We start from the raw sequence: 15,799 nt of genomic DNA, 5'->3' as shown, positions 1-15,799 counted from the left end.
AAGCTCGACCAGATGGCCACCTTATCTAAGTCATTGTTTGGTCTATAGTGTAACAAACAAATCGCGATTTCTTTTTTCAAGTCGGTTGCGGCTTACACATGTTTGGGAGGCCGTTTATCAACAAACACTCACAAATCAAAAAGGTACATAAAGAGAGAATTACGACACGTTATAGACATAATAAATGGTTTTATTTCGATTGTGTGGCTATTGCCGGCGAGCCTGCTCAAAGAGATGGATTACCATTCAATAAAATCGATGGGTGTCACCAGGCGATTTGGGTACCATAAACAAAGAATATCTGAATAGACAATGAACTATGAGTTATATCACAAGTGAATATTTTATTATTGAGTGTGTTCTGATAAGGGTCCCGAAGGAAGACTTAAACATTTTGTTACTGGTTTTTTTGTTGAAAAATATTGTAACAGATGTGTATGTAAACAATTTTAATATATATGTATATTTTTTCTCTTTAACATCAGTAAAAATAATAAAGAGAAATTTAAATAACCAATTCAACTCTGTTTTAATTCAAATATGTTGCTCTCATATCATTCCCTACATTACTTATATTATTAATGTATGCATTGAAACTGCTTACTTTCCACATTGCTAAAAACATTCTCACGTAATTCCCTTGCCTAAGGTCCCTAAGCCTACCGATCTGATTCACCGTCGTTCTATAAGCATTCTTCCTGCGCTAACAAAGATTTTCGCGAAAATAATTGAGAAACAAATTAGGTCATTTACATGTAACTTTAATGTTATTCCTCCCAAGCAATCTGGTTTTCGTCCGGGTTTTGGGTGTTCCTCCACTATGGCAGATGTCACGGATAGTATTATCAAATCAATTGATGATGGAAAGATTAGTGCTCTTGTCTTGCTAGATTACAGTAAGGCTTTTGAGATGTTAAATCACCATGTTCCTATAGAAATTCTTCATTATTATATATTCAAGTATATTGGGACCACTGCTCTATACGATCTATACATCCAACTTTATAAATGACCCTAAATTTTGTAACTACCACCTTTATGCGGATGACCCTCAATTATATTATTCATTTTTTCCAAATGAACTAGATGTTGCTATAAATATTGCTATAAGCGCATAAATCTTCCCCTAAAGAGTATTGCATTAACTTCTGCCAAACACCAACTAAAAATTTTAACACTTTAAAGTCGAAATTAATCTTATTTGGTAAAAATATCTCAAGAAAACCCGTCCAAAAACGCTTGAATCTCCAAATCGACAATGTTGTTATTCCTTGCGTGACTCATGCGAAAAGTTTAGGTTTGGATATTGACAGGGATTTACGGTTCCGGAATCATCACTCAAAAGTAAAAAAATGTTAAAAAGGTTTTAAAATTCTAATTTATGGAATCCGTAGGCATGAACATATTACACCTTTTTTACGAGCAAAGTGGCTAAATATGTAGAATCGTCGAAAGCTGCACACACATGTTTTTTGTTTTAAAATTCTTAAAACTAAAACTGATTTAAGAAGCTTGAATTTAGGGTAGATGTGCGCGGTCGTCCTCTGTGTTATAATCACAGAGTTTCTATTCCTAGGCATCGTAAAGAAATCTTTAAAAGGTCTATTTTCCATACTGCTGCCAAAGCTATGAATTTATTACCGCAAACGTTACTTGGTTCTTTCTTAGTTATTTTTAAAAGAAACTTTAAAGAACTTACTACAACTTAATCCGTGAACAAATAGGCGACTAGCTAAAGTTGGTAGGTGATTTTGACTTTGCTTATAGCGATATACAGTGACCGCCCAAAGTTCTGCATAAATTCGATAAAAATTAGAGACATGATTTTTTGACAAAACGCTCGGATCCGTCGATTTTTATTTTAAGTTGCGCATTATTTCAAATAAATTTTTGTATACAGGACGGAACAAAAAAAATTACGTTATCGGTCATTTTTTTAAATGGAATGCTCTATTTTTTATTGTATTTATGAAATATAGGCGAAATTCCAAGCAAGTTTCGTACATCACACCTTATCTCAAAACTTAACTGTTAAAAAAATTTTTACATTTAACCAACAAGAAAGCAAGTAAGTACGTCTATTTACAAATTAAGATAAAATGGAGGATAAAATGTTATAAACTGTGAAAACTCTTATTAATGTATCAAGTGTTCAAACTGATCCCCAGTTACTTCTTGGCAGAAAGCAAGACGGTTTACAAACTCATGTAAAACACTATAAATTATTTAGGGTGATATACGTCTAATTTCATATCTAATTCTAGTTTTCAAATCTTCTACGTTGTTTGGCTTCTCAATATAAACTTTACTTTTCAGGTACCACCATAGAAAACAGTCGCGGGGTTTTAGGTCTGGTGACCTGGCCGGTCACTCTATTGGCTCTCTTCGTCCTATCCATCTTCTTGGGAAAACTGTATCCAAGTAATTACGGACATCTTAAAAGAAATCTGGCGGTGCGCCATCTTGCTGAAACCACAAATTATCTTATCTTCTTGAAGAAAATTCAAATAGCGTTGTCCTGTTAAGTTTTCTTTGAAAAAGTATGGCCCTATTACTTTATTTTTTTTTTCACGATACCAGCTCAAACATTAATAGATTTACGGTACTGTGTATGAGCCTCAGTTGCCCAGTATGAATTTGACACTGACCAGTACCGACAATTTTGCCCATTTACGACACTGTTTAAACAAAAAGTTGCTTCATCCGAAAACAAAACTCGTAACACAAACTGACGGTTATTATTGCAAATGTTCATCATTTGCTCGCAAAATTGGTTTCTTCGATCAGGATAACTTATCATCATCAGACTCTTACACTACATAGCTGTAAACAAACATCACAAACATTGTTGAGTCTGATGATGATAACTGAACTCATCGAAATGCATTACTCTTGACAAAAAGATTGGCATTTTCATTCGTGGAGAAAAGTCTTCCCGCTCTTCCTAACCCGCTATAAATTGTATTAGTTTATAATTTAAAGTAATACAATATATATATATATATATATATATATATATATATATATATATATATATATATATAGCATCGAATCGGTATGAATAGCATCGAATACATATATATGTATATATATATATATATATATATATATATATATATATATATATATATATGTAGAATAAAGTCAAAGGCCTTTGCTAAATTCCGAAAAACGAAACGAAAAAGCTTACATTGTTAGCATAAACCAGAAAGAAATAATTCAGATTAGTCTTTCTATATCTTTCAACCTTTGCCAAAACTCTTCTAAACTCTAATAAGATGTTAGAGGTGAAATTCCGCCATCAGTTTTCGATTGGCGAGACCTGCATCGAATCGGTATTACCTAATGAATACCTCGAGACATCGGAAGTGGTGCTCGCAATGGTGACCCCGGGCGTTCCCAGTACCATCGCATGTGTGTAACTTTTCATCGATGTGGTAGGTACTATCATTATGTCATTTCATCGCGATGTGTATGGTTCGTTTTTTTTTCTAATGTTAATCAGATTTTCTAATACCGTTTGATTAATGACTACAACACCCTTAAAAAAAAAGATTGGTACCCACCTACTTTTAAAATTATGGGCGTGCCCTTCTTTTGATGGTGTTCTCATCCTCTTTTAAAAATATATTACACGCAAGAAATATTTATATATATGGATTGCTATTATAAAAAGTAAAAGCGATAGATCTCCTATACCAAATAAATGGTGTTCGTGACTATATTTCATTTGGGAAAAGGTTACAGCAGTCGTAAATAAATACTCAGACAAAATGTTTTCTGATATCGCGAAAGCATCCGACTGTGTGCTCTAAACCAAATAATTTGCACTCGATGAGAGTATATATAGAAACATCTTGTATTACGTTTTAATATAAATATTTGCCCAACTGATTTGTACTGTTATAAAATCTCTCATCAGTTTTAATAAGAGGTTTACCACATCTTCTAGGCAATTGGTTATTAGATATATAAACTTTAGCTATTTTTTAATATTACAGGATGTTATGGATTAAGTGAAAGGGCTCTGGGTTCTTTAACTTTAACCAGATTTGACATAGATAAGAGTTAATGTTTATAATGAAAAAGTGATTCAAAATTAATTTATATTTTTTATGTAGCACGTTGTGTGGGAATTAATAACTGATTATGTAACTATGACATAAAGTGGCTGAAAAGTAAACCAAAGGGATTTCTGATATACATATCTAGAATCACGAAACTCCATCAATTTGTGTGTGTATTCTACAACAAGTGTATTTTATCTGGTTGGAGAGGCACAATTATTTTATATTCACGTAAGCAAATGCATTATCACTGGTGTCTACAGAGAAGTGTGAAGAAAGGTAACAAAATCAAAACTATCTACAACTTAACCATATCCAACTGGCCAATGAAATTTGCAGATGAAAGAGTAAATGAGTTAGAAGAGCAATAGGGACATAAAACTTAATACAACATTTTAATTTTACAAGTTTTAACTTAGTTTACACTGGGCATATTTTAGCCGTGAAATTTTCGAATTTGCATAACTTTTAGGAATATTTTAAAATAAGTATAATATTTATTATAGTAAATAAAAATCAATAATTGTAGTCGATTGTTTTTAAATTGTGGCCTTACATTCTTAATATAAAACATTCATAATAAACAAAGGCGATGTTCTATTTATAATTATAATGTTATGTTGAAATAAAATAAAGGTTTATAATTTTAATTTTTTGTTTTCGAAAATCTTAATTTTTTTAGGCGTCATGAAAAAACGACTTTACCTTTTTTTTAAGAAAATTAAATCGGTTATAATAACCCAATAAATACAAGATATACTAAAGAAAATTTTTTTATATAAAATGCTTATTTTAAAAATATCTCAAACTTATAAAAAACCAGTTACGAAAATATTACACATCTTTATGTCCTACATAAACATAACGATTTTCATTTTACAAAAATGTATTATAGAAATTTTTTCTTATCCTGTTTGTACTGGACCTGATGTTAAATTTTAATGTAATATACTTAATGTAATGTAATACTTCTCTAATAAATAATATTAACAAATCCATATAATATTTTAAAGTCAAATAATGGTCAGTAAAAGACAAAATATTATTTTTTAGAAAAAATCAATATAAATGTATAAATTAAGATATGGATACTGATGGTTTTTTTAAACATAGTTTTTTTTGTTTGGTACATATCCTTTTAATGCAGCCCAAACAAACTCAACTAAGTTTAAATCTGGGTTTAAATCTGGGTGATATGGTGGCAATCGTAACATGTCACCTTTTATACTTTGGTTTGTGAAGCTTTATTATTTTCTATAATTTTTTCTTTAACATAGATTCATTATATGCAAATCCATTCTTGCATTTCCGCTTTCTTTGATAAAGCTATCGATTTCAACTACAGTTCTTGGTTTTAAATTTGGAATCAGATTCTCCGAAACCCACTTTTTATAATTTTTGTAGTTCTTGTAATATGTACACCACCTGCATGCATTGTAATAAGTCCTATGCCTACTGGTTTTTTAATACCTTCCATACTCTCATCACTCCATCCTTAAGTGTGGGTATGAGATGAATGAATATAAGTTTCGTCCATGTATATCGAGCTTTTCTTCTCTATACTGATGCATTTTTTAAAGAAATTCAATCCTAAGAGATTTGATGGTTTGATGTTCCATTAGCACTTTTCGATTGATTTTCGAAATTTCTCAATTTTGTGGAGTTCTTTACGGAGAGTCCCTATATCCTTGATAGCCAGTATCTTCGACAATTTTTTGTGAATTGTTTTTAATGTAGGAACCTCCTTTGTCTTCATACTATGACTAATATAGTGTTCCGTAAAATTCCCAAATCTGCAGCGTCAAGAATAGTTTTAATCTTTCTGTTTCGGTTTCTTTTTTTAAGAGGTTGAAAATTATGTTGGCTATTTTATGGGTGGGGTAATATTTACCTTTAAGGAAACATTTATTAATAAATTGATGATCTCGATTATAATAATCGGCTATAACACTGCGATTTGTCAAAGGATTGCCACTTAGATATGGTTGAGTTGTAGTTCAAAGTTATGCGATGAAAAATCATATACATGTGCCAAAAAATTAAAGGAAGATGGCAAATAAGAAAAAGCATAATTTATTATCGCTGCTTTGTATTGTTTACGATCTGAAGCAAAAACTATTAATGCAAGGTGAAGAGTTGATTAACCTCACTCCTTCCTATTTTAAACCCCTAAACTCGATAAGTGCGAGCTTTATCCTTCTGATATATGAGATATCTGGGATAAGTGAAGAAGAATAAAACATTGAAAAGAATAAAATATGAAATAAGAGAATGAAACACATGGTCAAAGATACCGAGATCCGAAATGGCAGGTGTAAAAAGTGTGGGGATAAGCCAGAAACCATCCAACACATTACAGCAGCATGCAACCTACCTACTATGTCAAAATGACTATCTATACCACCACGATCAAGTTGCTGCTGTAACAGATCAAGAACTGCGCTTCAGTCAACAGGTACCTAGAACTCCCTACTTTACGTACAATTCAGCAGCTGTTATTGAAACGCTGCAGTATACCATCTACGACAACTCATCAATAAATATAGATACTCCACCATCACCGGATCGAATAGTACAAAACCAAGACTCCGGTGATAATACTCAGTTGGAGAAGGTAAGGATTTTTTTCATTGGGGCTTTGATAGAATTTTCAGTTATGGACCCTACAAAGCGACCAGTTATTCCTAAGCAAAAATGCAGCAGGCAACTTGCTATCGTGGTAAACTTATTAGATACGACAATCCTTCCACAATATCTGGAAGAACATAACACCTTTAATGAGCTGCATACTGCTCTGTAACCGCTATCAGAATGAATAAATCGGACGTCCGAAACCACTCGGATACAAACTACACAACAGAACATGTCCGACCTTATGAAAGGTGATGAAACAACAAAATAACCAAACTTAGGAAAGATATTGGCCAACTCACCGCCTACATTTAAGGACAAAGAAACTGTAAGTTAACCAAGCAAGTCGAGAGTGTTATGCGGCAAAACAAAACCCATGCCACGTATAACCCTTCCAATCATAATATAGCAGAAGTTTTAGACACTCTCAAACAAAAACTAAGCATTGCTGCACAACGACCTCGAAGATATAAAGAATCTAACCTTAGGAAAACATCCAATAGGCTGTTTCAGAACAACAAGAAACAGTTTTATCGGAGGCTTAGAAATGTCACCAATAACGACAGCGGTAAACCACCATCTATACGACAAGTCAGGGAGTTTTGGGAGTCAATCTGGTCCGTACCTACAACTCATAATGTCGAAGCACCCTGGATACAAAAAGAGATTGACAAGAATGGAAGAACTAAGACCAGTGGACGAGCTGATAATATCTCCTGAGCTGTTGAGGCAGATAGTGAAGAATTCCTTCAACTGGAAACCAGCTGGTAACGACCGAATTCATAACTTTTGGTACAAATGGTTTAAATGCACTCATACACATTTAGCTCGTCATTTCAACAGATTTTTGCAGGAACCAACCACAGTAGCAACTTACATTGCAAGGACTAACATATTTAATGCCAAAAGATAACGATACCGAAAATCCTGCAAAATATAGGCCTGCCTACAATCTATAAACTGCTTACAGCATGCATTGCAAAAATAATTTATAAGCACTGCGAAGACCACGGAATTATCGCTCTAGAACAAAAGGGCTGCATTAAGAGGTCTCAAGGATGTAAAGAACAGTTACTTATAGACACTGTAATTATGGAACAAGCAATACAGAAGCAGAGAAACTTCTACATTACTTAAAGTCCTTGAGATTCATAAAGTCGCTCCACCGCTTATCACATTATTAAAACATATGATGGGTTTCTGGACCACACAGTTTAATCTTAACTGCAGAAATGAAACTTTAGCGATTGAGCCTATTAAAATACAACAAGGCCTTTTCCAGGGAGATTCCCTGAGTCCCATCTGGTTTTGTCTGGCTCTGAATCCCCTCTATCATATGCTTAATCAAAGTCAACATGGATTTACCGTTAAGGATAACAGGAAAAACCTATATAATATTACACATCTAATGTACACGGATGATATAAAAGTCTATCCTGGGACATCAACGCATGTCAACTCATTGCTGCGAACAATTGAAATATTTTCCCACGACATTAAAATGAGCTTTGGTATCGATAAATGCAAAACTCAAACAGTTATCAAAGGTAAACACAACACCAACAACTTTGAATTACAAGATGGTAGTCTCATTCGAACTATGGAAGAAGGGGAAACTTATAAGTACTTGCGCGTACATCAGTCAGCCCATACAGAGTACAAGAAAATGAAGCAGAACCTCCAAAAGGAATACATCAATCGTCTTAAGCAAATTTTAAAAACTAAACTGAATGGTAAGAACATGATTAAAGCAGTTAATACCTACGCTATCCCTGTCTTAACGTATTCTTTTGGAGTCATTAGGCGGACAAAGACTGATATAGAGGAGACTGAAAGGAAGACCAGAACAACCCTCACGACGTTTCGAGCACACCACCCTCAGTCAGCCATCGAAAGACTTACTCTTCCCAGATCCAAGGGTGGCAGAGGACTAACTGATATTTCTTTTCTCTTCAAAAAACAAGTAGCAGATCTTCAGAAATACTTCCTCGCTATGAGGGAGACCTCTTCTCTTCATAGAGCAGTGGTGCTAGCGGATAACGGATACACACCCTTGAATCTCCGTGCAGGTATAGCAGAACATATTACTGTAACAAGATCAGAGCACACAGCCATTAAAGTTAACACATGAAAGCAGAAGGCAATACGCGGAAAGCATCCTTACGAACTTGCCGAACATGTCGATTATGAAACGTCGAACTAAAATTATGAAACTATTTTTTACTGGTTGACTCGTGGAGATCTATTTCCTGAAACTGAAGGCTTTATGATGGCATTGATGGCTATACAAGACCAAGTAATTGCTATAAGAAATTACCTTAAGTACATTACTAAAGATGAGAGAAAGTAATCGACGATCGATGTCGAAAATGCCTGCGCGTACGACAATTCAACATATAACATCAGGATGCACATCTCTATCAGTTGCCGAATATCTGCACCGACATAACTGTGTGGCAAAAATTAATCATCAAAAACTGGCAAAACTTTATCATCTAATTGGCGAAACTTGCCCCTATTACCAGTACAAACCAGAAACTGTACTTGAAAATGGCAACTTTCGCCTCTACTGGGACAGAACTGTTTTGACGATAGGACGATAGGACGCTGACTTCAAACAGACCAGATATAATCTTAATAAACAAAGCCCAAAAGAAAATCTTTCTAATTGATATAGCAGTGCCAAATTCAGAATTCGGCAGCGAAAGCGACTATTATCACGGTCTTCTAATGGGCCCGTTGTGCCCCACCGAGGGTTACCAGATCAACAGCCTTGGAAAAACCAATGAAGCACTCTGGTTTGAAAGACTTGTAAATGTCTCTCGATGAACTGTAAGTGTTACCCAGATATTTGAACATAGAATTCGTGAATGCTGGGCATTTTCTGATAACAAGGTCTGCAGTTTCATCCTCTTCCCAATACCATCGGCATTCTGGATTTTCCGCAATATCTATGGTGCAGAGAAGACATCTTAAATGTCAGTGTCCGATTAAACGACCTATCACTAGCCGAATTTCGCATGTTTTTAAGTGAAGTAGTTGTCTGGTAAGACAGGCAGAGGACCCATCATATGTGCCTTAACTTGCCTCATGCCGAATGCTTCCCTCCTTCTGCTGAGTGTTAACTTACCAGCAGTCTCTTCATTGATGCAACAGCTACATATTTGGCTATACCGATTATAGTTTCGGGGCATACCAGCTGTTTCGCAGATTCTGGTTTAGCAAGGGAGTCAGATAAGCTGAACTATTCAGCTCAACTTTACAAGTTGTGTCCACAATTTAGGATTTTCTGTTCGCATTTCAATTCAGCAAAGACTTGAACCTAAAAGAAAGCTGGTATACGTGACCTTACCACAGAACCCTGCACCAGCTCTATAGTTAATTCTGAAACCATCTGTATACCAGATGGTACCCCTGTTCAGCAATGTAGGCCCATTGTAGTTCTACCAATGCAAACTTCTCTCTGCCTCCGACATGGAACATAAGACTCTTACAGTCCACTATCTCAGATGCCATAAAGTCACTACCCATCAGAAGGTGAAGTCATTCCTGTACCGTCTGTGACCAGATTTTTGCGTGACCAATTTCACCTAGTAATCTTTCACCTAGTATATATAGTATATCCACAATCTTTAAAAAAATACATATAATATAGCCTTGGAACATCGAAAGGCCTTTCAATGTTCTAAGAATATAGCAATTCACAAAAATGTATCACAGATGATGATAGAAAGTGACCATTGCTTTTATGCTGCCAATCCCTAAGTAATCTACCAAACAAGATTTTATATAGCGAAATGGGCATGAATTATAAATCGACCATGGGTATAGACCTGCCAAGAGCTTTATTATCATGCTGTGAGAAAAAAATGTCTCAATCATGACTAACTGACAAGTTCGATGTCACCAGAGTAAATTGTATACATACGATACCAATTTTATTCAAGTTTGTATTGTTATTCTCCAATTCTTGTAAAAAACTAAAATATGTTTTGGCCTTGTATTTTGTTAGGATAAATCAAACGTTATCTATCTATATAACCATTAAGATAATTGATTAAATTTTGTTCAAAAGCCCATTAAAACTCTCTTTTATGATAATTTTCCTTTTTACCTCATGTAAAACATTAACTGTGCATACTTAAGCAATAATCCTAGCGGCATTTTAATAAAACGCAAATCTGGGCTCGCTTATCGAGAGCAGCATCTCCGAAATTACTAAATGATCATTTTACGGTCACTTCCACTAAAACTGGACGCACACGTCATAAATTCGGCACTAAAAAAGGCATTTGAAATATTCAAATTTACTCTTTGGTTAAACGGCCGTTTTATGAAGTGCCCGATAAAATCTAGTCTGCTATGTGGATGGCCAGTTTTGTTTTTTCCCTGAAAGAGTGATTTCTACTTAATATGCTATATGTATGGTAATTGATACATAAAAGTTGTTATGGTGGTTGTCGAGAGACAACGTCGGTGAAAGAATCTTTCGTATATGAGTCATAGAAATCGCCTAGCAAGCAAGAACAAAGTGAAGTTTATATCCATCACTATAAAATATTTAGAATTCAGTTCAAGCTGCTATCAAATGATGGATATTTTTAACATTTGCTCACTTAAGCAATTCAACGATTCTATCTACTCTAACTTTAAATGAGGTGTCTGTAATTTAATCTATAATCTTGATCAAATTACAGAGACCTCATTTTCCAAAGTATCATTTTCCAAATTATTATTTTTTCTGATAATCTTGTTCGCAGTTTGGGATAAAGGTCAATTCTGTTACTATATTTATGACTTTCGTAAGGCTTGATTTGCAGATATATCTGGACGATGTATAACTTAACTTACATTCTTTGGCCTTCAACAGTTGACATTTTTAATATGTTGGCAAAGCTTTCGGTTTTATCAGAAATACAACTTAACATTGGATATTTACTTTGAATAAAAAAAGTTATATCCCATTTTGTAAATCAACGTAAAGTTGTAAAAAAGAGACTTGATGATGCGAATAAGTTCAAAATTCGTTCGAAATATTTAGTTTTTTGATATTTGTCATTTTAAATTGAAAGGCCTAAAAATGTACATTTTTAAGTTTTTATGCCTGGAAAACTGCACCTTCAGCAATCCGATTCTTTAAAATTCATAAGCGAAATACTAACAATTATTTGTGTTACGTGGTGGAATCTGAAGTAATTCAAGTAATAGTTCTAAAGAATCGTGTCGTGGATTAGCATATCCGATAAAGCTAGATTTATAAAGTTGACGACGTGAGCGATGACGTTGTCCGCTAGTCGCTTGAAAAGTTCAAATTGAATTTTATTATGGCGGCTTTTATGTCTGTCATCATCGGCCTCATCATCGCTGCTTGGGTGTCGTCTTAGTGTCTTGTCTGACTGCGTCGGCGAGCTGGTTGTAGTAAATTGCTTTTGCCGATATTTGCCAATCTTTACTTCGTTTGTCATTATTGTCAGTTTATTACATTCATTTACAAAATTGTCTAAAGTTAAATAAATAGAAAAGTGGAATATAATTTTTAAGAATCTCAGTTCGAAATATAGATAGTGTAATAAATATAAGGCGAAGGATTAATTGCTCAGTTCCATGTCCTGGTCTTGAGACTTGACAGTTTTATTCGTTCCAATGGCTAGTTAGGGCGGCACTTATAGCAGTGAGAGTTAACAGCTGATAATGATAGTGTCAATAACAGGGCCTTGAAAGCTTGGGCAATCGAGAGAATACCGAAGAAGCTTCTACTCCTCGGCATATAGATGGCGGTAAGAAAGCGAACCTACGGCCTTGATATTGCTTAAGACTGCATCGACTGTCAAGCATCTGATATGTTCTGTAAAATCCGGCTGTTCTTTTTAGCTTTCAAAATTTTGCAGACGTTTTCTTTTGACTTCTGCCAAAATTCAATTTTTTTATAACCAAACTAACTTTCATTATTCAAATTTTGCGAAAAATCTTAACAAAATTGTTTTGTTCTCAGATTTTGTACATCATTTTTCCTAGTGTTCTGTGGCTTTTTTTTACTTAAGTTTGCTACCACGTGGGCTAAAAAAATAGTAATAAAAAAGCTTTGAATCAAATATAATCATTGGCGACATTTCATTTGCAATTTTTTTTTGAAAATCGAGTGTAAAGCGAAATGTAAATGAAAAAAGTGAGAAATGGATTCTGAAAAAACAAAGCTGCTGTATTATATCTGTGGACAGCAAAAGACACAGATTTCCTGATTTTATTACCAGGCCCAATATGTTTAATACTTTCTTAAGCCTCGAAATCATGAAAATCTCAGTACAATTCTATTTGAAATTCTACATATGCGAAAATTATTTTACTCCTGATTTATTCATGTCCAATTCAAGGAGGGGCCTTAAACCAGATAATAAACCTTCAGTTAATCACCCAGGCTTAATAATAGATAAGTTAGAATGGTCTTGTGTGCTCCACCAGAGGTGGTAAGTTTTAATGGTAATCATTAATGATAAACTGCTTGGGTAGTTGCTGCTAAGCTCTTTAATTATTAATTTATCCTTATCATAGTAAAAATATATTACACTTAACTTAGTAATATGTCTCTTAGACTGACACTACTGTTTGTTGGACTCAAAGATGTAGAGGGCATTTCATTTAAAAAGTCTTTTTTCAGACCATGATTATGAAAAACTGACCCCCTTTGATCACGTAGAGAAGCCTCTGACAACAGAATTTGCACCAAGCTAATGAATAGTCCTGTAGTACCTTAAAAAATAAATGAAATGAAGGTTAAAAACTGCTCCCAGGTCTTTAGGAATACAGTAGAATCCTACATAGATAATGTGGCAAAATGAAGTAAGATTTCAATTGATTTTAACAATTAATAGTTGAAAAGAAGCTTTCTATTTCTAGACATCAGGGACTAACATAAATTAACCAGTGAAGCTCAATACACATAACAAAGGTTCTCATCTTATTTCTGAATAGACTGCCTCAATGTCGCAACTTACTCTGAAGCTGACGCCAACCCTGAGAGAAGAACACTTTTAACAATTTCAATGCATGAGCAATTTTGGAGAGATTCTATACAAATCTAGAATCTAGGAAATTTTTAATGGCAAATGGAGAAATGGCAAAAATCTATTGCCTCTTTCATTGCTAATTTCTTGAGTTATTTAATTTATAATATTTACTAAGGAACATTGCTTGTGAGTCGAGTACGGGGTAATTCCTTAGTGATATTCCTTCATTCATTGTTGGTGTTGCAACACAGCACTTTGCTCTTCATACAACAGAGTTACTAAATTAAGTTGTGAGTTTATACAAAATAGAATTTGGACGAATTTTGATAATTTATTTATTGTTTTTAACAAGAGTGTATAACTGTTAATTTTGATTGTATAACTGTATATTTTTTTTGTTCAATTTTTTAAACCAAGACCTTATTTATCTAGTGAGAAATAATATATGGGTTGTTCAGAAATTATAAACGCAAGTAGAAGAAGTGGTTAACGGATAACTGAATATGGAGTTTATTTAAAGAAAGCCCTAATAAAGAAAATCCCAATTTAACACTTTTTCAATCTGTCTACTGTAGTCTCCAAAAGAACCACATATTTCCCACTAAGTTTAAAAGCGCACGGTATAGTGGAGCGATATTCAGGCGCAATACATAATCAAATTTCAAATTTCCCGCTATTCTGACGTCACGAATCAATTTTTGTTTCCAGTTAATTCTACTCCTTGACATTCAGAGGGCACGACATTCAGTCGAAGGTTCGGTGTCTATTGGCGTTTATGGAGCATTTCCGTTCAAAGAAGTATTAATCTATGGTCAACAATAATGTCAATATTGGAATTAAATCTAGAAAAAATATAATAATATGTATTGTGAATTGTAAGATAGTGGGCAGCCAAATGGGGCTGCACACAGATCTCTTAATGGACTCCGAGGATTACCAGAGTTCTTGAAAAAACCAATGAAGCACTCTGGTTTGAAAGGTAAAGAGATTGTCTTATCCAGATCTTTGAACCTAGCGCCAAAAACGTGGTCTAGAGTTTCATCCTCCCAAAACGAGCGGCATTCCAGGGTGTCCGCAATACCTACGGTGTGGAAATGGCGTCTCAAATGCCAGTATCCAGTTAAAAGACCTGTTACTAGCCGGATTTCGCGTCTCTTTAAGCGCAATAGTTGTTTGGTGAGACAGGCAGGGAACTCAACTATGTGTGCCTTAGCCTGTCTCATGTCAGGTGCTTTCGCCAATATCCGGAGAATGAACTTGTTAAGCAGACCCTTCCTTGATGCAACAGCTACTCATTTGGCTATATCGATTATAGGTTCAAGACCTTCTGGCCGTTTCGCAGATCCCAGTCTACCATAAGAGAGTCCGCTTCTTCATTTCTGGCATAGCCTGAGTGGCCAGGCATCCAAACAAGCGAACCCTCAAGCACACCTTCACCAGTTCCTTCAGGGTCTTTATGCAATCCAGTACGAGCCTGGAGTTCACCTTTTTCGCTATAATAGCCTTAACCTTAATGGCGGCCCTGCTGTTCGTTTTCGAGAGTAATACGACAGTATTGTTGTGGTGTCTACAATTTAGAATGTTCTGTCCGCATTTCAAAACAACAAATACTTTGCCTAGAAGACAATAAGCGTGCTCCTCCAGAAAAGTAAAATAGTAAATAATAATTAAATAGTGGGAAATATAAAAATCTATCAATTATTACGAACATTGAGTAATAACTAGAGCCAAAAAATTTGTTTTTGCTTTGCTCAGAAAAAGTTGACTAAAACCATGTTTTACACAGATATGCACATGTAATGTATTGCATAGTAATAGGAATACATGACTAATACATAATTACATGAATGTAACCTTTTTGTAATCTCTAATAATTTACGAGATGTTCCGGTCATTATATGAGTAGAACTTATACTCTTTAAATTTAAGTTTGCCGCCTTTCATCTGTCCCTCATTATTCTTGACCTGACTCAGTCGGTTTTGTACCAAGCTGCGGAAATATAGGTACATTTATTTTTTAAGTAATTCAAAAAGCTTCAAAGGGTATACCGTGGTCGTACTGTAAACGTAATGCCCTCTATGTGATTAACTTCTCTT

At 34.5% G+C, this 15,799-nt stretch overlaps 1 protein-coding gene and 1 long non-coding RNA gene across 3 annotated transcripts in view; one reads left to right on the top strand and one right to left on the bottom strand.

Annotated features, from left to right (window-relative positions):
* LOC126743752 (uncharacterized) overlaps positions 1–14,113 on the top strand; it is a 70,784-nt gene extending 56,671 nt beyond the window's left edge. For both annotated transcript variants that reach the window (XR_007662974.1, XR_007662975.1), the window contains exons 2-3: positions 13,354–13,535; positions 13,593–14,113. This is a non-coding gene — a long non-coding RNA (uncharacterized LOC126743752). The remainder of the gene's footprint in view (positions 1–13,353; positions 13,536–13,592) is intronic.
* Positions 1–15,799, bottom strand: part of LOC126743741 (laminin subunit alpha-1) — a 549,108-nt gene that overhangs the window by 96,861 nt on the left and 436,448 nt on the right. The window lies entirely within an intron of this gene.

This window comes from Anthonomus grandis, chromosome 13, assembly GCF_022605725.1.
Source record: "Anthonomus grandis grandis chromosome 13, icAntGran1.3, whole genome shotgun sequence".
NCBI lineage: Eukaryota > Metazoa > Arthropoda > Insecta > Coleoptera > Curculionidae > Anthonomus > Anthonomus grandis.
This window is presented reverse-complemented; position numbering and strand designations above follow the sequence as displayed.